We start from the raw sequence: 26,049 nt of genomic DNA, 5'->3' as shown, positions 1-26,049 counted from the left end.
AGATAGAAAGCTCACCTCTGTCAAAAGAAATATATTTATTGCTTATTTTAGGACAAGAAACAAATCTATTTAATATAGCAATACAAAAACTATGTATTACATGAAACAGATTCCTGATTCAATAAGCATATTTAATATATTAGTGGAAAGTTTATTCAGAAAACAATTATAAATCTATAAATTAAGTTTTCTTTTAAACATTTCCAGTTTCTATTACCATTTGAGCTGCACACTGCTTGGTGCACTGTGATCTAACACTGTTTGTTTTATCAGCTTATAAGAAAGTAATGAAAGTGAGAAAAAGGAAAAATCATTATAAGAAGCCTGGTAAACATTTTATGAATTTTTGAGTTAAAATATCTCACTGTGCTGAGTCTATGAAGAAAGCACTCATTTTGATTCTTTGAAAATCATTTTTTTTTTTTTTTGGAGGCTTATTGAGTGCTGGGTACAGGAAGATGAGTAGGATGTGGTTGATGTTTTAAGGAATTCTCAGTGAAGAAGAAGATTAAAGTGGAAGTGTTAGTCGCTCAGTCATGTCTGACTCTTTACAATCCCGTGGACTATACCTGCCAGGCTCCTCTGTCCATGGAATTTTCCAGGCAAGAATACTGGAGTGGGTTGCCACTCCCTTCCCTAGGAGATCTTCCTGATCCAGAGATTGAGCCCAGGTCTCCCACATTGCAGGCAGATTCATTACAGTCTGGCCACTGGTAGAAGATAAGGGGTGAAAAATAAAGGGGGGCATGATAATCAGATCACACAGATAACCTAAATTCAGACTGTGGTTCCTCTACTTTCTAGTCATGAACAACATTGGGAAACTTATTTAGCTTTTCTGGGACTCAGTTTTCTCATCCATAAAATGGGGACAGCTATCAACCATTTCCAGCTGCTGTTATTAGACCCATGATGGATAGAGAACAGAGCAGGATGGAAACACAAAGAAGAACCTGACTATAGCTGTGTAAAGGAAACATCCCAGAGAGATGAGAGCTGATAGAATATGGGTAGGCTTGGTGTTAAGATGAGTTCAGGGGAGAAGGAGCAGTGAAAACAAAGGTAAAGGGCAGTAGACCATTTGGAGGCATTTAGCAAATAGCCCCTAACAGGTATGGTTGGATGCTGTAGTATGAAGAATGTCTACAGTGACAGAGGGGTTCTGAGGCCAGAGCCTGGCAATCTTACAGGGTCACACTCATAGTCTGAATCCTGTAAGTCAGTGCCTTCCAAACACTGCTCCTTAGAACCTTTCGATGAAAGGTTTTGTGAGACTGCCCCAGACATTTGTAAGGAGAGGCTTGGGTGGGTATGGTGTTGGGTTCCCTTGCAAGCAGAGCAAAACTGCTTTTATCTCTTTTATATGCCATGCTTTCATGTGCAACTTTTTTTTGAATAAAAAGATCTGCTCCTTAAAAAGTATTTGAATTTAAAAAATGATCAAGGATGGATAAATAAGGTTCCACTGTACAGCATGGGAACTATATTCAATATTCTGTGGATAAACTATAATAAAAATAATGTAACTATGTATAATTTTACATCTTAAAGAGATGGGAATACCAGACCACGTGACATGCCTCTTGAGAAATCTGTATGCAGGTCAGGAAGAAACCATTGGAAATAGACAGGAAACAACAGATTGGTTCCAAATCAGAAAAGGAGTATGTCAAGGCTGTATATTGTCACCCTACTTATTTAACTTATATGCAGAGTACATCACAAGAAACGCTGGGCTGGATGAAGCACAAGTTGGAATCAAGATTGCTGGGAGAAATATCAAGAACCTCAGATATGCAGATGACACCACCCTTAAGGCAGAAAGAAAAGAACTAAAGAGCCTCTTAATGAAAGTGAAAGAGAAGAGTGAAAAAGTTGGCTTAAAACTCAACGTTCAGAAAACTAAGATCATGGTATCTGGTCCCATCACCTCATGGCAAATAGATGGGGAAACAGTGGAAACAGTGGCTGACTTTATTCTGGGGGGCTCCAAAATCACTGCAGATGGTGACCGTAGCCATGAAATTAAAAGATGCTTGCTCCTTGGAAGAAAAGTTATGACCAACCTAGACAGCATATTAAAAAACAGAGACATTACTTTGCCAACAAAGGTCCATCTATTCAAAGCTATGGTTTTTCTAGTAGTCATATATGGATGGATATGAGAGTTGGACTATAAAGAAAGCTGGGCACCAAAGAATTAATGCTTTTGAACTGTGGTGTTGGAGAATCAGTCCTGAATATTCATTGGAAGGACTGATACTGAAGCTGAAACTCTAATACTTTGGCCATCTGATGCGAAGAACTGACTCATTTGAAAAGAACCTGATGCTTGCAAACACAGAAGGCAGGCAGAGAAGGGGATGACCGAGGATGAGATGGTTGAATGGCATCACCGACTCAATGGACACGAGTTTGAGTAAACTCTGGGAGCTGGTGATGACAGGGACGCCTGGCATGCTGTAGTCCATGGGGTTGCAAAGAGTCGGACACGACTGAGCGACTGAACTGAACTGACTGATGTATAAAACTGAGTCACTTTGCTCTATGGCAGAAATTAACACGACACTCTAAATCAAATATTAAATAAATAAATACACACTGACGCTTTGACCAAGGAAGAAATATGATCAGGCTTGAATTTTGGAATAACTTTGGGATTCCTTATTTCTTTAGGAAAGAGTATAGAATCACTTGGTAAGGAAGTCAGTAGGGCTATACTCTAGATTTTAACAGTACTGGGGTTGGTAGAATTGATGAGTGATTACATGCCATGCTGAGAACCAGGCAAAGCTCTCAACAGCATAGGTACCGCCCTTTGGGGTTGACCTATTAATCTCTGCAGATGGTTTTGGTTGTTTTGGAGAGCGTGCCACTGGCATGCTGGCAATTAGTAGGTGGAGATCGTGGATGATAGACACTCTGCAATGTATGGAGCACTCCCCATCCAACCTGGCTTTCTCCTATGCATAAAGGTAAAATATCTGGGTATAATTAATAGAAGCCTGTAACCTAACTTTTTTTATACAAAGTAAAACACAACGTATTTCTGGCATGGTTTTAGTATATGCTGAAATTTATCAAGAATGGAGTTGCTGTGTGAATGGAGTAAATACTGTATTTTGTTCAGCTTTTAAGAATTTGCCAGGAGTTTTTCATTATTTGAAAAATAACTTCACAAGGCATTTGAGTACCCAAGACACTCACCCTTAACAGCCAGCTTTGGAGCTCCAGACTCACAGTGAGCTTCCACTGAGTCTACCGCTGGATAGATGCAAGTGTCTGATTACTTCATTATGTCACCTATGCAGTTGTGCTCCAACGTATTTATATATATTCCTGTTACACTACATGCAGGTTCCCCTGGTGGCTCAGACGCTACAGAATCTGCCTGCAATGCGGGACACCAGGGTTGGGAAGATCCCCTGGAGAAGGGAACAGCCACCCACTCCAGTATTCTGGCCTGGAGAATTCCATGGACTATACAGTCGCAAAGAGTCGGACATGACTGACTTTCACGACACTACATTTAGGGCATTATGTTTGTTTCTTTAGTGTGTGCAGGTAGTTTATCTTGGGAATTTGAGGCCAATCAAGATGTCTCATAAAATATTTGCTATAAAAATGGGGCTTGGAATGCAACACAGTTGCATGGGTCAAAGTAACACAAAAGCATTTTCAAGCCACTCAGTTTCTCTTATACTATGGTAGATTGGGAATCAAGTTCATTTATTGATTTGACTTTAACCTTGCCAAGCAGAGACCATTTTTATTCATCTGCTGTAGAAAATAATGGCATGTGATAACACACTTCAAAGGCAAGAAGATCACTGTGTGCATTAACACAAGGGCTGGACCATAAGGGTGCAGACGGGTTCATTTGGGCAAGACGCTTCAGGTTATTGCATGTCTACAGTTTGGAAAAATATACTTCTAGTGTCAAGTCCCACACCAGCTGCTTGTCTAGACACCAGTCAAAAATAATTTCAGGAAGTGATGTATTAAACTTTTCTTTTTTTGTTTTGGAGGCAAATAACGGGGCTTCCCTGGTGGCTCAGAGGTTAAAGCGTCTGCCTCCAATGCGGGAGACCCGGGTTCGATTCCTGGGTCGGGAAGATCCCCTGGAGAAGGAAACGGTAACCCACTCCAGTATTCTTGCCTGGAGAATCCCATGGACGGAGAAGCCTGGTAGGCTACAGTCTACGGGGTCGCATAGAGTCGGACACGACTGAGCGACGGAACAGAACAGAACAGAACTTTCAATAATTTGTTCATATATATTGTAGACATATAATCACAAAGAGGCAACTATTCATTACAGGCCAAATTGCCCAGCATTTAAAAAGAGATAAAATATAAATTCTTTCAGAAAACTACCATATCTTAAAAACCAGACAAATCTTGATTTTCGTCTTTAGTCCTTCATCTCTTTGAACTAATATTTTCATCAAGATGTGCCAGTTCACCAGTAATGTATCTGCCAGCATATTATTTACGAATGTCCAAAGCAGGATGCTGTCGACTTCTTTCTGTTAACCCAGGTCTATAAACAGCTGAACAAACTGAGATCAGGATGGACTAGTTGGTAATGTCATATGTTTGTTATTCTTTGACACAAGGTTCTCAGGCAGCTGCATCAAAATGCTTTTTAGTCCAGACATGGCCCCACACTTACTAACTGGGAATTTTTATATTACAAATATATTTCTAAGTGTTAATCTTTTGCTTACATAAAATAAACTGGAACACTAATTTTTTTCCCAAAGAAAATGAAGATGTGGATCTATAATGGGATAGGAAGCAGGAGAAGGAGCGATGGAGACCATGCTTTCTACTCATGAAGTTTCCATTAATAAACTAAAATAAATTCTTACTTTATAGCTCTAATGGGTGTTTCTGAACAGCTGGTTGGCAGGCACCATCTTAATAATAAGTAAAAAATATTTGATTAACAGTCCTAGAGGCCCTGAATACAAATGTAAATTTCTGTCCTCTTTTAATACCAATATTAGTTGTGTCTAATTTATATGCAATCCTGTTATTGGTAGATTATGTAGGTCCTGAGACCATTTACTGCTGTTTACTGTGGTTGTGTCTTTAATTAACACAATAATTTCCATGGATAAATAAAATAGCAAAGCTTAATTTAGAACTAGTTAATATCTTACTTACAATTTATCTGTTAGGATTAATCGTACAAAATAAATGTTTAATAATCAGTCATTACTTTTTAATCTTTCTTCAGTAATGTAATGAGGGGGACAATTTTTCTGATTATTTAAAGGTCCTTAAAACTAGTTCACCCCAAAAGGCTTTTCTAGACAACTAACTATATCATAATATCTAACTATATTCTAATACAAATATTTGTTGCTTTGTGGGTTGCTTTGTGTGTGTCTGGGCTGGGGGGCGGGGGTTAGTTATTGTATTTTTAAGTTTTTAAATTTCCAAATTTCCTTGCTGAGACTGTTTCTTTGCTGAGACTTTTGTTTCAAGCATTTTTGTCATTGCTCATGAAAGCCTTTTTTCTAATGTCCCCTGTAGTGTCTCTGTCAAATAATGCTTACATTTTTTGTTATTTTGATGTTAGCATCATGGGTTGTCATTTTCATTGAGTTAGAGATCCTTCTGGTTTGGGGTATGGTGAATAAATTTTGATTGAAACTGGAAAAAAAAAACAAACAAACAAATATCTAATGAAATAATTCTGAAGTAGATAATTCTTGGGACTTTTAAGAATTCTAATTAGGCAATTTGGTATTTTGAAAAAATGCATTTGTTAGACCTTTTTTGAGCTCTCAATATAAGGATTTTAGTCTTAATTTATAAATATGTTTTTGAAAAACATTCATTCTGAGCAAGACATTGTGCAAGGTGCTAATCTTATATAAGTGGGCATCTCTCAGTGCTGGGTTTACTGGGAGTCTTTGGGAAGAACTACAGAATCTAATCTGATTAACAGCACTTAGTCTTTTCAGAGGATCACAGATTCTAACAAGTATGACCTCAGTCTTTTACAAGTGTTAGTTTCTCTTATATCAAGGTGTAACTAATTTTTACCTGGGAGAGCATTTTTTCTATCTTTCATCTTTCTCTATACCTCACGTTAATAAGTACAGTGCCTTAGTTTACCATATATGGCTCACAGTAAGATGATTCCAACGCTGCCTTTTCATTCATTTTCCCTCCTCTTCTCTCATACTCTATGCCATCACTGTCTCCATGAAGCCTTCTCTGAGGTCTCTCAGTACAAAGGGCTCTTTTCTCTCTTGTTCCTCTGTACCATTCTCCTATGTCCCCTTCTTAGGAGCCCCTATTTTTGATCTAGTTTTCTAATGTTTCATGTGTCCATATTTCCCAATTTCTGTTTTGTTTCTGGAGGGCTACACTTTTTCTGTGTGTACCCTTATTAGACATCCCCTCCAAGCATGTACACACACATACTTTCTCTTTCTTTCCTGGCCCATTCTCAATAAAATCTACTGATGTTTTAAAGAAGTTCTCTAAAAAATTTAATTTTCAGATGCATTATTCAGTATCTAATATTTTCTCAAAATGTTGATTTCCACGATGACAGTGCCCGCATCATACTCAAAGTATTACATCTTCATAAAGCTTTAGGGCCTTTAGAGTTTGAAATTAAAAAATGAGACAACATACCAAAGAAAGTGTAACAGATGTATGAAAGTGAAAGTCGCTAAGTCATGTCCGACTTTTTGTGACGCCATGGACTATATGCCAGAATACGGGAGTGGGTAGCCCTTCCCTTCTCTAGAGGATCTTCCCAACCCCGGGATCGAACCCAGTTCTCCCGCCTTGCAGGCGGATTGTTTACCAGCTGAGCCACAAGGAAAGCCCAACACATATATCAGTCAGTTCAGTTCAGTCGCTCAGTGGTGTCCGACTCTTTTTGCGAACCCGTGAATCACAGCACGCCAGGCCTCCCTGTCCCTCACCAACATAGGCGTGATTAAATTAGTAAACATTTTTTAATGTGACAATAGTTTCCAAAATTCCACTGACAACTTCAGGCAAGTTCCATTTAGTGACATTTATAGCATGTGTTCTGATTGAGTGGTACTCATGCCTTGCCATTTGTTAAGTATTTGGAACACAGCCCCATATAGACCAACTTTTGCTTCAGTTTCAAGTCACAGGCTTTCTTTTCCTCACTATAATGTTTGCTTGAGCAGATTACTGGGCAATGCAGAGAAGAAAATGAGCACCCAGTTGTCTTTGTAGGGTTAACTGAGCTTATAGTGACTCTAAGATCAAGGTATTTTATGAAAAAAAAATTGTATCAACTAAACAAACAGAATGAACACTGAAGATAATATGCTCATATGTGAAGCTGAACTTTGTGTAATTCTGAAGTTGTGAGAATGTATTTGTCTTGGGGCCACTGCAATCATTCACATATTTCACTGTCACTACTTTAAAAATAGTAGTTCTAAAATTTGTTTCATTTTGTTTCTATCATTGTATAAAACATGAAATAAAAGTGACAGAGACACAGCCCCCAATAAGAAGTATAACTTATACTGCTTTCACAAGGAAATAAAAATGCACTCTTAAAGTTGTTATAATCCTTCACCTCAGAATCTGCATTCTTCTTTAAAGGGAGGGTTTCAATAGAAAATTCTTAAGAGATTTTTAAAAATACAAGTTTTTGACATTATGTTGGATAGTTTTTGAAATATTCATTTCTCTCACATAACTAATTCTCTCACATATTTAACTATTACACATAAAATAAATGACAAGGTATGACTGTATAGCACAGAGAACTATATTCAATATCCTGTAATAAATCATAATGGAAAAGAATATGAAAAAGTATATATCTCTAACTGAATCACTTTGCTGTACAGCAGAAACTAATACAACATTGTAAATCAAATATAAGTTAATAAATCCCCCTTCCCTCAAAATATATTGCCTTTACTTTTGAAGACAATGAAGATATATAATTTTATCCTAGAATCATTTTTAGGAAAAATACTTAGTACTTAGGACATTTGGAACACAAGGCGATGTTATATTTTATGTGCCAAACTAAATGGATCACAGTGTGTTCAGATATTTAGTTAAACACTGCGGGTGAGTCTGTGAGGTATTTTTGGATGAGAATAATAAAATCTGTAGACTGAGTAAAGCAGATTGCCCTCTGTAATGTGGATGGGCCTCATCCAATCAGCTGAAGGCTTAATGAAACAAAAAGTCTGGCTGTTTCTCAAGTAGGAGGGAATTCCTCCTGCCTGACTGCAGCTAATACATTGATCTTTATCTTTTCCTGCTTTTAGATTTGAACTGAAAATGATTTTTTTTTCATTTTTAGTCCTCTGGTTTATCTTTTTAAAATAATTTTTATTGGAGTTGATTTACAATGTTATGTCAATTTCAGGTGTACAGCAAAGTGAATCAATTATACATATCCATTTATCCATTCTCTATTTTTAGATTCTCTTCCCACATAGGCCATTGCATATTATTAAGTAGAGTTCCCTGCGCTATATGGCAGGTTCTTATTAGTTATCTATTCTATATATACTAGCATGTGTATCCATACATACATATACATGTATATATATATAAAATTTTATCAATCCCAATTTCCCAATTTATCCCTCCCTACTTATGCTCTGGTAACCATAAGTTGGTTTTCTATATTCATAACTCCAATTTTATAAATAAGTTCATTTGTATCTTTTTTTTAGATTCTACATATATCATATACTTGTCTTTCTGTCTGATATTTGATTTATTTGACTCAGCATGACAATCTCTGTCTCCACCTATGTTGCTGAAAATGGCATTATGTTGTTCTTTTTTATGGTCAAGTAGGGCTTCTCAGGAGGAGCTAGTGGTAAAGAATCTGCCTGTCAATGCAAGAGACACTAGAGATGCAGATTCGATCCCTAGGTTGGGACGATCCCCTGGAGTAGGGAATGGCAACCCATTCTAGTATTCTAGTCTGGAAAGCTCTCTGGAGAGAGGAGCCTAGCAGGCTACAATCCATGGGGTTGCAAAGAGTCGGACATGACTGAGAACTGAGCACAATACTCCATTGTGTCAAATTGATTTTTCTTGAGCCTCCAGTCTGCTGGCTTTCTAACTAGAAGTTATACCATTGGCTCTCCTGGGTTTCCAGTTGCTGACTGTAGCTCCTGAGATTTCTCAGCCTCTATAATTGCATGAGCCAACTCCCTAAAATAAATCTTTTCATAAACGTAAATATAAATGTCACTATGGGGGGACATAAACATATGTATACCTCCTGTTGGTTCTATTTCTCTGGAGAACCTTAATACAACGAAAGCTGAAACATGGAAACACTGACAATCCCTTGTTACGATCTAACTTGATTTTTAAAAAGTCATTTGATTAAAGTACATATATATTTCCTGAAAAGTAGTGAAAGTGATTTGCTCAGTCATGTCCAACTCTTTGCAACCCCATGGACTATACAGTCCATGGAATTCTCTAGGCCAGGATATTGGACTGGGTAGCCTTTCCCTTCTCCAGGGGATTTTCCCAACCCAGGGGTCAAAACCAGGTCTTCCACATTGTAGGCAGATTCTTTACCAGCTGAGCCACCAGGGAGGCCCTCAGTTCAGTTCAGTTCAGTTCAGTCACTCAGTCGTGTCCGACTCTGCGACCCCATGAATCGCAGCACGCCAGGCCTTCCTGTCCATCACCAACTTCTAGACAGAATCAATTGTTGATCATCCTCATAATGTGTTTTTCAAAACATAAAACAGTTAATTATAGATCCATCCCCTTTTCCTTAACTTGACTCAAGGCAAATTACAATAATCTAGTCATTGACACTTCCCCACAAAATTTATATGCACTTCAAAATCAAGATGATTTTAAAAAGTTAATAGATTTCATATTTCATAATGAGAAATTCTTTGACTTGTAAATTAAACTTCTCCACAGGTAACTGCTTTGTATTTGCAGGTAATAGGGATTTTAAAGAGACCACATCCTATATATATATATACACATATATATACATATACACACATATACAATGGAATATTTCTTATTTAGTCACTAAGTTGTGTCCCATTATTTTGCAACCCCATAGACTGTAGCCCTCCAGGTTCCCCTGTCCATGGGACTTCCCAGGCAAGAATACTAAAGTGGGTTGTCATTTCCTTCTCCAGGGAAATCTTCCCAATGGAATATTACTCAGACATAAAAAAGAACAAAATTCTGCCATTTTCAACAATGTGGATAGACCCAGAGGATAGTATGCTTAGTGAAATAAGTCTGACAGGGAAAAACTAATGGTCTATGTAAATTACTTGTCTGTGGAATCTAAAAAATAAAGGAATGTATATAACAAAATATACTCACAGACACAGAGAACAAACTATTAGTTACTAGTGTGTGGAGGCAAGCAGGAGGATAAAGTAGGAGTATGGAATTAAGAAACACAAACTGCTATGTATAAAATAAATAAGCAAAAAGACATGTATACAGCACAGGGAAATATAGCCATTATTTTGTAATAACTTTAAATGAAGTATAATCTATAAAAATATTGGATCACTATGTTGCACAGCTGAAACTAATTTGTAAATCAAGTATACCTCATTAAAAAAAAGTTAAAAAATAACTATATCCAATAATGCCTGAAACTTCATTTTTCAAAAAAAAATCAAGTATCAAGTTAATCTTGAAATGATCTTTCAATTTATACACTGAAAATAAATTTTGCTTATAATATCTATTACTTACTTTCATGATTATAGATCCATTCCATAGAAAGTTATATCACCAGCCCTTATTAGAATCTTGTGACATAATAGAGGATTAAACAATAAAAATCCCTTGTCTTCACTGAAGTTTTGTTCTTTCAAGGAGTGGAGAATACAGACCAAAACAAAAAGGAATTAATATATTAGAAAGATAGATGTCACGATAGTACACAAAAAGAAGCAGCAGAAGGGCAGTGGCAGGGCGATGTGGGTGAGATAGCAATCTTAAATAGTTAGAGGAGGCCTCATAGAAGAGGTGCCATGAAAGCAGACGTGAAGGAGATGAGGGAGTGATGCATGTATATATCCTTGGAGAGCATCTCAGGCAAAGGAACCACAGGTACAAAATTTCTGATATAGCTGGTGAGTTCTCAGGCCATCGAGGAGGCCAGTGAAGCTGTGCTGAGGTGCATATTGGAGAGAAAAGAGGAGATGAAACCAGAGGGAGGGCCTTGCAGACCATTTTTACAGTCGTTAGCGTTTACTCTAAGCAATGTGGGGAGCCACTAAAGGGCTTTGAGTAAAGGATTTACATGATCTCAATGATGTCTAACAGGACTGCTCTATCTGCTACAGTAGAGAGAAGAGACATTAAGTAGCAAGGCGGAAGCAAGGAGACTAATAAATGGGCTACTGCAATAAGCTACGTGAGACAGATGCCTTTCCATATTGGTGCCGAGTGAGCACTGAGCTTCGCAGAGATGTACTTGGTTTTCCCCACTAAGGCACTGGAGAGAAAGCATTGCCTATTTTTCTGAAGCCAACTCTCAGAGACTTTTCCTGAATGTGTAAAATAAGAGTGTACTTTTTGTTTTGACATACTTTTAAAATACTTATTTTAAAAAGAAGCCACAACCACTCAGGGCTGTGATACTGAACAGCAGAATTACTAAAGAATACTAAACAATAAGCCATTTATATACAAAAGGATGTACTTCTGGGCAAGCATGGAGGTGACAAATATTTTCAAGGGGGTGGGCCAAGCACTAATGAGGTGGGAGGAATGATTATAATAAGTTTCATTTGAATCCTAGAGTTTGTTTTTCTTTGTTTTCATTACTGATGTTTATAGAAAACTTAGAGGTTTTTTTTTTCACTGTCTCTGGAAAAATATAGGCCCATGTCTACACTAAACAGAGCTGATTTTGTGTGCTTTTGGCAGTTTTCTTACACTTCAGAAAGTTTGAGACATTACAGACAATGTTTGAGAGGGAGAGAGGTATATACCATCCTATCTATCTTCAAACTCACCCTGACACTAAATTATCTCAGTGTAGCTTCACATTACAGTATTGAGCCCATACGTTGAAAGCTGCTGATTTACTTCTTTTGTGGCTTCTATATAACCTGTGGCTAATTCATCCTTTGGTTTCATATTTGAACATCAAAATAATATGGATGAGAACTAATTCTTGAAGCATCTGATCCCTGTCTTTCCAGAGTCTCTGTGGCTTGAAAGAGAATTCGAGAACAATAGTTCTCTACCAGGGTGACTTTGTGCCCCAGGGGACACTGGGCAATGTCTGGACATTTTAAATTGTCAGTTTTTGAGAGAGGATGTTTTTGGTACCTGGTGACTAGGAATTCTGCCAAACATCCTACAGGGCATTGGACAGCTCCCTTGGACATAGAATTATCTAATCCCAAACATCCATAGTAGTGAAATTGAGAAACCCTTTTCTCGAAAAAAAGCTGAGAAACACGTGAAAGAGGTGGATGGCATTCTCAGTGGATAGAACTTTGTCATCAGTTTGAAGACATCAAACTGTACAGGCTGGTCCTCCTGGGGCTAGAGTGAGTTAATGTTCCTTCACAAGGGGTTTTTCCATAGAATAACTTATAAGCAGCACTTCAGCATCTGCCACAGTATATATTATAGAAACTGCTCTGTGCTTTAATGAAACACAAATATCTAAACAGCATCTTCAATAAAATACTAATGAGATTTCACACACTGTAATGGAGGGACAAGAGGGTGATGACACGGCTTCCCAGATTTAAAGGAATATTTACTCACTTATTCAATTAATTTCTTTTGTAGCTTGACTGATGATCGTAAGCATGCATCTGGACAGAGGACTTAAGTCCCAATACACAGTGAAGAAAATCCAGAGAATATGACATATCCTTCTTTGGTTTCATTCTAGTTGATCAAACACACATCTGAAAACTACAAATTTCATTAACAATGACAAAATTCAGGAACAATTCTTCAAAGGTTATTTCAGTTCAGATCAGTCGCTCAATCGTGTCCAACTCTTTGCAATCCCATGGGCTGCAGTACGTCAGGCTTCCCTGTCCATCATCACCTCCTGGAGTTTACTCAAACTCATGTCCATTGAGTCAGTGATGCCATCCAACCATCTCATATTCTGCCGTCTCTTTCTCCTCCTGCCTTCAATCTTTCCCAGCACCAGGGTCTTTACAAATGAGTCAGCTCTTCGCATCAGGTGGCCAGAGTACTGGAGTTTCAGCTTCAGCATCAGTCCTTCCAATGAATATTCAGACTGATTTCCTTTAGGATGGACTGGTTGGATCTTCTTGCAGTCCAAGGGACTCTCAAGAGTCTTCTCCAGCACCATAGTTTGAAAGTATCAATTCTTCAGCACTCAGCTTTCTTCACAGTCCAACTCTCACATCCATACATGGCTACTGGGAAAACCATAGCCTTGACTAGACGGACGTTTGTTGGCAAAGTAATGTCTCTGCTTTTTAATATGCTGTCTAGGTTGGTCGTAACTTTCCTTCCAAGGAGTAAGCGTCTTTTAATTTCATGGCTGCAATCACCATCTGCAGTGATTCTGGAGCCCAGGAAAATAAAGTCTCTCATTGTTTCCACTGTTTCCCCATCTATTTGCCATGAAGTGATGGGGCCAGATGCCATGATCTTTGTTTTCTGAATGTTGAGTATTAAGCCAACTTTTTCACTCTCCTCTTTCACTTTCATCAAGAGGCTCTTTAGTTCTTCTTTTCTTTCTGCCATAAGGGTGGTGTCATCTGCATATCTGAGGTTATTGATATTTCTCCCAGCAATCTTGATTCCAGCTCGTGCTTCTTCCAGCCCAGCGTTCCTCATGATGTACTCTGCATATAAGTTAAATAAGCAGGGTGACAATATACAGCCTTGACGTACTCCTTTCCCTATTTGGAACCAGTCTGTTGTTCCATGTTCAGTTCTAACGGTTGCTTCCTGACCTGCATACAGATTTCTCAAAAGGCAGGTCAGATGGTCTGGTAGTCCCATCTCTTGAAGAATTTTCCAGAGTTTGTTGTGGTCCTCACTGTCAAAGGCTTTGGCATAGTCAATAAAGCAGAAGTAGATATTTTTCTGGAACTCTTTTGCTTTTTTGATGACCCAACAGATGTTCGCAATTTGATCTCTGGTTCCTCTGCCTTTTCTAAAGCCAGCTTGAACATCTGGAAGTTCACGGTTCACGTATTGCTGAAGCCTGGCTTGGAGAATTTTGAGCATTACTTGACTAGTATGTGAGATGAGTGCAATTGTGAGGGAGTTTGAGCATTCTTTGGCATTGCCTTTCTTTGAGATTGGAATGAAAGCTGACCTTTTCCAGTCCTGTGGGCACTGCTGAGGTTATTTATCAAATTTGTAAATGGGATAGGGCAGTCCAGAAAATTCCCCCTCAACTACCTTATTTCATCAACTCTCAGGTACACTATATTGTCACTTTTTAACCTTTCTGAAACAAGGTTTATCTTACAACGCAATGCATAATGTAGGCAGTCAGCCAGGGAACAGTCATGCTGGAGCTATGTGAAAACCTTCTGACAAGATAAAGAAAATGAAATCATCAGTGTATCATTCATTTGCAAAAACAAAGGTGGTTCCTTAGAGGTCAGTAAACAGAAGCACAGTCAACATTTTCTGGCTACAGTAAGACTTACATGAGTCCTGAAAGAAGGATCCAGACCCTCACAGATTGTGTTTTGAAAGATCCTTTTTAGGTGTTAATTCACACACTCCCTTTATGAATTATTCTAGAAACAGTAGGCAAGTAATTAGAATATGGAAAGTAGTCAGGCCCCTGAGCCCTGAAAAGCCAAATCACAATAAGAGTCTTTTCTCAAGATACCTTTGCCAACATAGCAGAGAAAGCAAACTGTTCCTTCTACTAAATCTCACTTGAACTGTTTGCACTAACACTCTTTTCTAACCTACTGGGCTGTTTCTGGTCCCTCAAAACATAGCTTCATACCACAGTACCCATCACTGTTCAAATTTCCATAGAGAACCACATAGTGGGAGGGAAGACAGAATCACAGCTAAATTTAATTTCTTCTAATAAGTTCTAAGGTTTGCACCTTTGACTTAGGAACGACTTAGAGGTAAAGAATCCTCCTGCATAGGAGACACAGGAGACGTGGGTTCGAGCCCTTGGTCGGGAAGATCCCCTCGAGAAGGAAATGGTAACCACTCCAGTATTCTTACCTGAAAGAAATCTCATAGACAGAGGAACCTGGCAGGCTACAATCCAATGGGTTACAAAGAGTTGGATATGACTGGAGCAACTAAGCAAGCAAGCAAATGAGGAGTGCTCCAAATACTCAAGTGACAAAGTCCACTTCCCAAATATGCTGCATAAATTTAAAATATCCCTGTCAAGGAGTACTGCTATGTTTATGAAATCCCGGTTAGTTTATAAAATAAAAATACCATCTATCTGGAGCTGGGCCAATGATATGTGGAGCAGTTGTATGCCAAGGGCTTGTTGGAGCCCAGGGCAGACCTCCCTCCAAATATGCCTCAATGACAAACTGATCATTTTGAAAGAAAGTTACTTAAGAAACATCTGATGCAAGAGGGACACTCTGACCCTCCTATCTGTCTCCCTGAAGGCAGCAAATAAATCTCTCATGTGAAAGGTACACCTGCTGCATCTGGAGGTAGAAGGGACACTCCTCACCTGAGAGAGAAAATTTGGGGCCAAGTAGTCTGTATAAACAAACCTTGTTTCTGTTTAGCGCTCAGTCGTATCCAACTCTTTTGCAACGCCATGGTCTGTCCATGGAATTCTCTGGCAAGAATACTGGAGTGGGTTGCCATTCCGTTCTCCAGGGGATCTTCCTGACTCAGGGATTGAATCCTGGTCTTCCACATTGTGGGTAGACTCTTTACTGTCTGTGCTACTAGGGAAGCCCAAACAAACCTTATTACTTCTTTAGTTTACTACTCAAAGCCCAAACTCTAGGTTTTTTACTAATTAAGTTCAGTTCAGTTCAGTCGCTCAGTCGTGTCCGACTCTCCGCGACCCCATGAATCACAGCACGCCAGGCCTCCCTGTCCATCACCAACTCCCGGAGTTCACTCAAACTCATGTCCATCGAGTCAGTGATGCCATCCAGCCATCTCATTCTCTGTCGTCCGCTTCTCCTCCCTCCCCCAACCTTTCCCAGCATCAGAGTCTTTTCCAGTGAGTCAACTCATCGCATGAGGTGGCCAAAGTATTGGAGTTTCAGCTTTAGCATCAGTCCTTCCAGTGAACACCCAGGATTGATCTCCTTTAGAATGGACTGGTTGGATCTCCTTGCAGTCCAAGGGACTCTCAAGAGTCTTCTCCAGCACCACAGTTCAAAAGCATCAATTCTTTGGCGATCAGCTTTCGTCACAGTCCAACTCTCACATCCATACATGACCACGGGAAAAACCATAGCCTTGACTAGACAGACATTTGTTGGCAAAGTAATGTCTCTGCTTTTTAATATGCTATCAAGATTGGTCATAACTTTCCTTCCAAGGAGTAAGCATCTTTTAATTTCATGGCTGCAATCAGCATCTGCAGTGATTTTGGAGCCCCAAAAAATCAAGTCTGACACTGTTGCCACTGTTTTTCCATCTATTTCCCATGAAGTGATGGGACCAGATGCCATGATCTTTGTTTTCTGAATGTTGAGCTTCAAGCCAACCTTTTCAATCTCCTCTTTCACTTTCATCAAGAGGCTTTTGAGTTCCTCTTCACTTTCTGCCATAAGGGTGGTGTCATCTGCATATCTGAGGTTATTGATATTTCTCCCAGCAATCTTGATTTCAGCTTGCGCTTCTTCCAGCCCAGTGTTCCTCATGATGTACTCTGCGTATAAGTTAAATAAGCAAGGTGACAATATACAGCCTTGACGTACTCCTTTTCCTATTTGGAACCAGTCTGTTGTTCCATGTACAGTTCTGACTGTTGCTTCCTGACCCGCATACAGGTTTCTCAAGAGGCAGGTCAGATGGTCTGGGATTCCCATCTCTTTCAGAATTTTCCATAGTTTATTGTGATCCACACAGTCAAAGGCTTTGGCATAGTCAATGAAGCAGAGATAGATGTTTTTCTAGAACTCTCTTGCTTTCTCCATGATCCAGCGGATGTTGGCAATTTGATCTCTGGTGCCTCTGCCTTTTGTAAAACCTGCTTGAACATCTGGAAGTTCACGGTTCACATATTGCTGAAGCCTGGCTTGGAGAATTTTGAGCATCACTTTACTAGCGTGTGAGATGAGTGCAATTGTGCGGTAGTTTGAGCATTCTTTGGCATTGCCTTTCTTTGGGATTGGAATGAAAGCTGACCTTTTCCAGTCTTGTGGGCACTGCCGAGTTTTCCACATTTGCTGGCATATTGAGTGCAGCACTTTCACAGCATCATCTTTCAAGATTTGAAATAGCTCAACTGGAATTCCATCACCTCCACTAGCTTTGTTCGTAGTGATGCTTTCTAAGGCCCACTTGACTTCACATTCCAAGATGTCTGGCTCTAGGTCAGTGATCACGTTATAGTGGCTATCCTGGTCGTGAAGATCAAGACAAATAAGCAGTATGTGAGGAATTAAGAAGACAAAGAAATTGGCTTCAGGTACAATTTCTTTGTCTTCTTAATTCCTCACGTACTGTTTATTTGTCTTAAAAATATAAAATCTGTCTTCTCTGGTCACTTCTTAGGTCCCATTACCTTGCACATGAATTAAAATTTATTTCTTTTTCTCTTGTTAATCTGTCTTGTGTCTATTTATTATGAGTCCAGCCACAAAAACTCAAGATGGGTAGAAGGGGTAATTTCCCCTTCTCTGACAGGCTCTTTTCAGAAAATAACCTTCTTGGGGAAGACCAGACTCAGAGCAAGACAAACAGGCTTCTGGGAACTGGGATAAAAACTGGAATTGGGTACCACTCACTGCTGGAATTGGGGAACCATCATTTATAAGCAGGAGCAGTTGAGGCTCTGTTTTTGGGGTAGAAGCAAAGCTGTTTTCCCTCCACTGTAGGAAGAAAGAAGGAGATTTTCTCTGAAATGCCCTAAGATTCAACTGTTGCTGATCTGACACATTTATCAACTTACTAGTGTCTCCCTGCAAAAGAGCATAAGTAATACACATCAGACTACAGAAATACTTTACAATAAAGTGGTTGATACAGTCTCTTCAGAAATGTCTCTTTGGCTTTATCATAGGCTGGTAATGGAGCAAGAAGAGAAAACCCAGCATGGGCAGACTTTCCAATAATAGGATCACTCTCTAAAATCCATCAGTATTTTCCTTTACATTTTTTTCTTTGGAATCTGTACAATTTATCCAAATGTCTGAGGAAACAAAGTCATCAAGAAAGTGACAGAGAAATAAGCAAAACAAATATTACACAATGTGGTAGGACAAGCTTTGAATATGCATAGTGACAATTTTTAAAGTTTCCCTTACTGTTTATTTTGATAAAATTTCAATGGTTTTATCTAGTAAGAGTTCACAGTTGACATTTTCACTTAACTGGTCAATGAAGAAATGGATAAATTTCTAGAAATACAATCTCCCAAGACTGAACCAGGAAGAAATAGAAGATATGAAGAAACCAATTACCAGCAATGAAACCAAATCAATAAAAAAAACAAAACAAAATCTACTAACAAAAGTTCAGGACCAGATGGCTTCCCAGGTGAATTCTATCAAACATTTGGAGAAGAGTTAACATCTATTCTTTTCAAAATTTCCAAAACATTTCAGAGGGAAAAAAAGCTTCCAAATTCATTTTAAAGGCCACCATAACCCTGATTCCAAAACTAGAAAAAGAAATAAGAGATAAAAAAATCATAGGCCAATATTATTGATATTGATACAGATGCAAAAATTCTGAAAAATATTAGCAAACTAAAACCAACAGTACATTAAAAGGATCATACACTATGATGAAGTGGGATTTAATGCAGGGATATAAGGATATTTAATATTTGGAAATCAATGTGATATAGCACATTAACATATTAAAGAATGTAAATTATATGATCATTTCAATAGAAGCAGAAAATGCTTTTGTCAAACTTCAGCGTCCATTTATGATAAAAATTTTCCAGAAACTGGGATTCAGGGAACATATCTCAACATAATGCAGGGCATATATAAAAAAACAAATCTACTGAATGGGAAAAAATATTTGAAAATGACAGGACAGAATGGATGTTAATATCCAAAATATATAAACAGCTCATACAAGTCAACATCAAACAAACAAACAACTGGATTGAAAATGGGCAGAATACCTGAATAGACATTATTCCAAATGTCTGTTGAAAGATATACAGGTGGTCAATAGGCACATGAAAACATGCTCAACATCATTAATCACCAGAGAAATGCAAATTAAAACCACAATCAGGTATCACCTCACATCTGTCTGAATGGCTGTGACCAAAAAGAATACAAAACAAATATTGCCACATACCTAACGGCAGTAACACTACCAAGGAGCCAAGAATACAACATGGAAAAGAGACAAGAGTCTTCAGCAGGTGGTGTTGGGAAAGCTGGAAAATCACATGTAAATCAATGAAATCAGAACACTCCCTCACACAATACACAAAAACAAACTCTAAATGGCTTAAAGACTTAAATATAAGACATGCGTATGTGTGTGCTAAGTCACCTCAGTTGTATCTGACTCTTTGTGACCCTATGGACTATAGCCTGCCAGGCTTCTTTGTCCATAAGATTCTCCGGGCAAGAATACCTGAGTGGGTTGCCATGCCTGCCTCTAAATTTAAGGCATGACACCATAAAACTCTTAGAAAAGAACACAGGCAAAACGTTCTTCGACACAAATCCTGCTGATTTTTTCACAGGCCATTCTCCCAAGGCAATAGAAATGAAAGCAAAAATAAACAAATAGGACCTAATCAAACTTATAAGATTCTGCATAGCAAAGAAAACCATAAACAAAATGAAAAGACCACCTAAAGACCTGGAGAGAATATTTTCAAATGATGTGATTGACAAGGGATTAATTTCCAAAGCATACAAACAGTTTATAAACTCAATAACAGTAACAACAAAAAACCCACCAATCATAAAATGGGCAGAAGATCTAAATAGATCTTTCTCCAAAGAAGACATGAAAATGGCCAATAGGCATATAAAAAGATGTTCAACATCAATATTATTAGAGAAATGCAAATCAAAACTATAATGAAGTATGACCTCACACTTGTCACAACGATCATCAAAAAACTACCAGCAATAAATGCTGGAGAGGGTGTGAAGAAAAGGGAATACTCTTACCCTGTTGGTGGGAATGTAAATTAGTGCAGCCACTATGGAGAAAAGCATGAAGGCTCCCTCAGTTCAGTTCAGTTGCTCAGTTGTGTCCAACTCTTTGTGACCCCATGAATCACAGCACGTCAGGCCTCCCTGTCTATCACCAACTCCCGGAGTTCACTCAAACTCATGTCCATTGAGTCAGTGATGCCATCCAGCCATCTCATTCTCTGTCATCCCCTTCTCCTCCCGCCCCCAATCCCTCCCAGCATCAGGGTCTTTTCCAGTGAGTTAACTCTTTGCATGAGGTGGCCAAAGTATTGGAGTTTCAGCTTCAGCATCAGTCCTTCCAATGAACACTCAAGACTGATCTCCTTTAGAATGGACTGGTTGGATCTCCTTGCAGTCCAAGGGACTCTCAAGAGTCTTCTCCAGCACCACAGTTCAAAAGCATCAATTCTTTGGCGATCAGCTTTCTTCACAGTCCAACTCTCACATCCACACATGACCACGGGAAAAACCATAGCCTTGACTAGACGGACCTTGGTTGGCAAAATAATGTCTCTGCTTTTTAATATGCTATCTAGGTTGGAAGGCTCCCTAGAAATCTAAAAATAGAGTTACTGTATGGTCTAGAAATCTCACTCCTGAGCACATATCTGGAGAAAATTCTAATATGAAAAGATACATGTAACACAATGTTCATAGTAGCACTATTTGTAATATCCAAGACATGGAAGAAGCCTAAAGTTCTACCAACAGATGAATTATTGAAAAAGGTGAAGTATATACATACAGTGGAATATTACTCATCCATAAAAAATGAAATAATGCCACTTGCAGCAACATGAATGGACTTAGAGACTACCATATTAAGTGAAGGAAGTCAGACAAAGATATATTATATGATATCACCTACATGCAGAATCTTAAGGAAACAATACAAATGATCTTATCTATAGACTCACAGGCATAGAAAATAATGTACAGCTACCAAAGAGGAAAGTAGGGTTGGGGGATAAATCAGGAGTTTGGGATTATCAGACACAAACTGCTATATATAAAATAGATAACAACAAGGTCCTACTGTCAGTATCTTTTAATAAACCATAATGGAAAATAATATGAAAAAGAATATATGTATGTATACCTGAATCATTTTGCTATACATCAGAAACTAACACAACCTTGTAAATCAACTACAATTAAAAAAAATAAAGAAACAAATAACAAATGTTAGTAAGAATATTGAGAAAAGGGAATCCTAGAACACTGTTGGTCGGAATGTAAATTGGTTCAGCCACTGTGGAAAACAATATGCCAGTTTCTCAGAAAACTAAAAATAGAATTACCATATGATATAGCAATTCCATTTCTGGGTATATATATCCCCCCCAAAACGAAAACACCAATTAAAAAAGATATATGCACCAATGTCCACAGCAACACTATTTATAATTGCCAAGATCAACAGATAAATGGATAAAGTAGATATGGTATATATACATAATGGAATACTACTCAGCTATAAATAAGAATAAAATTTTGTCATTTGCAATAACATAGATAGGCTTCAAGGACATTATGCTAAGTGAAATAAGTCAGACAGAGACAATATTGTCTGATATCACTTGTACGTGGAATCTAAAAAATACAACTAGTAAATACAGCAACTTAGAAATAGATTTACAGATATAAAGAACAAACTAATGGTTCCCGGGGGAGAAGGAAAGCAGAAGTAACAAGATAGTGACAGGGGATCAAGAAGTACAAACTACTGTGCACAAAACAAGTAAGCTACAAGGATATATCATATAGCACAGGGAATGTAGCCAATATTTTGTATTAACAATAAATGGAGTATAATTTTTAAAAGTTGTGAATCACTGTGTTGTATATCTGAGACATACTGTTCAAATATACCTCAATAAAATTTTTTTAAACAATTTTAGCCTTTTATCTAGTAAGATTTCAAAGTTGAAGTTTTCATCTGACCGGTCACTGGTCAAAAGGCTTCTGTATAACCACACACATTGAACAACTCTATAGTACTTGTAGTACTTGCATTGCGACTCTGAGTCAAAGAAGCACAACAGAACAATGGTTGACAAAGACCAAAAATTAAAATATTAAAAAATTATAAACAGATACTACATTAAATAGCCCACAATATTTTTTAATTAAAGCTCTTATATCAGCTCCACAATTTCATCCATTCAGATATACTTTTTATCTCCAACTCTGATTTGGTTCTTTCATTTTTCCAAATTGCAATCAAATTCCAAATCACAGAATTATGGACTTTTTAGAATGAAATAATGAACAGCTAAATAGTAGTGATAAAAATAACTCAAGAAAAAAAATGACAAATGATTCCTATATTTACAACTCTGGGCAAAATTCTGGAAAACTAACTTATAAAGATAAAAGTAAATTAGGATTTGTTGCTTCTTAGCAACCAGTTTTATAATATTATCATGTATTCTTAGGGTTGAGTAGGACTTTTGGGATTATGTAGTTCAAACTCCAATCACTTAAATCTGTATAGCATCCAATGACAGCAGCCATTCAGATTTTCTTTAAATGCCTCAAATCTCCTATATACTATTCTGTTCATGAACATGCTTCATACTTCATAGGAGTAAATAGCTATCATCAGCCAGGAAATGCCTTATCTTCCTATGGTGAAATGCATCAGCCTATTCATACACTTTGCCAGTGATGTGCTGGTAAAATGTTTCACAGACAGGAGGCATGAAAAATAAAAGCCTTGATTTGTATCATTTGCTGATTCCCATGGTGAAAATACCTATGTCAGGCTTTCTGACAGTGTAGTTCAGAAGAGGTGCACATTATCTATTCTCATTAACGAATAGTCCTTCTCTTTTGTTACTTTGATAAGGATGTTCTGTCAAAGGCCAATCCCTCAACTTTAGTTCTGGATCCAATTCCCCCTTATTTTTGCAAAACTTCACTCACAGATAAACATCTCTCTTCTAAATCATCAATTTATTTATTAGTATTTCTGGAGGAATTTTCCTCCCAGTATCTATCATGATATGTATAGTACAGCATTCTCTTTTATTGTTTAAATAGCACTCTTTGCTACTTGATAGTTCTTACATGTTTAAATTTTAAAATGTATTCATATTCTCCCTCAATTAGAATGTAAGTCTTACATGTTCAGGGACCTTTTCTGGTTTGCTCACAGCCTTATCTCCAGGACCTACAATAGTTCTAGACACAGTACATACTCAACAAATAGTCACTGATTTATGGAAAGAATAGGAAACTTCATAGTACAGTTGTTTGGTTTTGACAGAACTTACTGCTAGCAATGTCTTCTTTATGTCGATGGGGATGAGCCTTCAAACGCTACTGGCTACAGATATACTAATTAAGATAAATGAATAGAGTTTATGTGTTGATTCTCTAAAGAGTAGGGAAAGGACAGTGTATGCATGAATCATCAAACACCTTCACCAATTACTTGAGGGAATCATACAAGTTTGAAAGTAATAAAATACATGCTCATCTATCCTTATGTTATACATTCCTATAACGTATACCATGTTAATTGAAATTGCTGTTTACTGATAAATGTCCTGAGCATTAATGTTAACGAAGGGTCAAAATTCCTTATTACCTGCTCCTTGGTTATAACTCCTGGTAAATGAATTATGAGATATCCAAATTTAATGTCATATATTTTCACATTAAAAACTAACAACTGATAAGATTTTATATGGATTCCAGGAAGATGGTCCTTCTTAAACATTTTGATGATAGACGATTACATAACTTACCAAAATGACCTCTACTCCCTTTTGCCCTGGACACATGCATCTTTCAGCACTGATACTGCCCCTTACCAGACCATTGTGAAGGCTTCCCTGCCCTATCCTTAGTATCCCTGGTGTTAAGTCCCTCATTGGGTCTGACTCTTTGCGACCCCATGAACTGTTGCCCACCAGGCTCCTCTCTCCATGGAATTCTCCAGGCAAGAATACTGGAATGGACTGACATTCCCTTCTCTAGGAGATCTTCCTGACCAAGGGATTGACCCTGGGTCCCTTCCCTAGCCCAATCCTTAAATTTGACCCTTCAGACTTCTTCCTGGGCCCTCTGCTTTTTACTCCCTGCACACCCTCTCCTGTAGATCTCAGCCAGTCCTGATGTTACAGTGATAAAAAGTGGACAGTTCCCCAAATCTCACTCTCCATTCCAAATCTCTTTCTTGAGATACAAAATTTGCAAACGCAACTGCTTATCAGATTTCACTATTTGAATAAAACAGGTATCTCAAAGGAACAGGTTTCCAACTGAATATAACTTCCTCCAACTTCCCCTTCCCAGGTGGCCCTAGTGGTAAGGAACCCACTTGCCAATGCAAGAGACATATGAGATGCCAGTTCAATCCAGGGGCAGGAAGATCCGCTGAAAGAGGGCATGGCAAACCACTCCAATATTCTTGTCTGGAGAATTTCATGGATAGAGGAGCCTGGCAGGCTGCAGTCCATAGTGTTGCAAAGAGGCAGACACAACTGAAGCAACTTAGCACACCAACTCCCCCAAGCACTCTTCTAATCCTCCAACTCTGCCTGTCTCAGAGAAAGATACCATTCTCTACCCAGTTGTAAAGCCATTTTCTCCCCCATCGTAAACCTTTATCAAGTCATTCTGAGTTGCCTCTTCTCTTATTATCTACCTCACTAGAGGGTGAGCCCAATCTTCACTGAGGTGAAGCACCCAGCAGTATACTTAACAAACTTAAGTTCTCAGTAAGCATTTATTGAAACTGACTTTTCTCTAAGGTGTCAGAGAAAAGACCCATGAATCCTTTGAGTTTTTCATCCTTCTCTACAATCAAGACACTTATATCTATTTAGGGAAGTGACAAATTGAGTATTTATTAAGTGAACGCGGTCAAGTTCTGTAGAGGTGACACGCTATAAACAGTTTTCTCTCTGTGGCACCAACAATAAGCTTTAGCATGGCTAATCCAGTATGAGTCACAACTTTCAAATATGCCAGTTCAATGCCTGAATGCCTTGTCATTATTCTCATTTTTGATGCCTTTTCTTTCCAATTATATGCTTGAAGCACAATACAATGAAGTATAATTCTTATTCCTTAATATCATACTGCTTTAAATTTAGGTTCCTTAGAATTTTAAGGGAAATGCATACAGAAGAGGATTGAACAGGTTATTAAAACTTTACAATAGAAGTCAACACTGCTAAGTGAAATTCTAAAAGAAAAAAGTCAGACCTTAGAGATTTCTCCATTCAGCAATGAATTTGATAATTAAATTTGTTGTGGTTACTTTGCTTGTGTTTGCTCTTTGTTATAATTTCTCCTGGAATCCATCATGTAATTAAACCCAAGTGTTGAACTTTAAGGAAAAATTTGAATGACTAGCTTCTCAAACTGAAACTGGGCTCTATTCTCACCTGGACAGGGTGAGAGGATACCATTTGAGTGGGGGAATTGTGGCAGGAGGAAAAGTGTGAAGTGGCTTTCAGTCTGGAGATCTCTAGCATCTTAGGAAGCCTAATGTTCTTCCCTCACATAAATCTGGAAGGTGTCTATGGAATGAGAACTGAAGACAACTGTAGTATTATCTGAGTCCACTAGACTGTCTACAGATACTAAGGTGAGACTACTGTCCGTGTTATCAAGGGGAGAGGAGCTCCAGAGTGGCTAGCCCAGTGGAGAAAATATTTTGACTCTTTCTAAACTAAGCACTATATTTATGTGAAAGAAAATA

This window comes from Moschus berezovskii, chromosome 2, assembly GCF_049115385.1.
Source record: "Moschus berezovskii isolate FMDL1 chromosome 2, NW_MosBer_1.0, whole genome shotgun sequence".
Classification (NCBI taxonomy): Eukaryota; Metazoa; Chordata; class Mammalia; order Artiodactyla; family Moschidae; genus Moschus; species Moschus berezovskii.
This window is presented reverse-complemented; position numbering follows the sequence as displayed.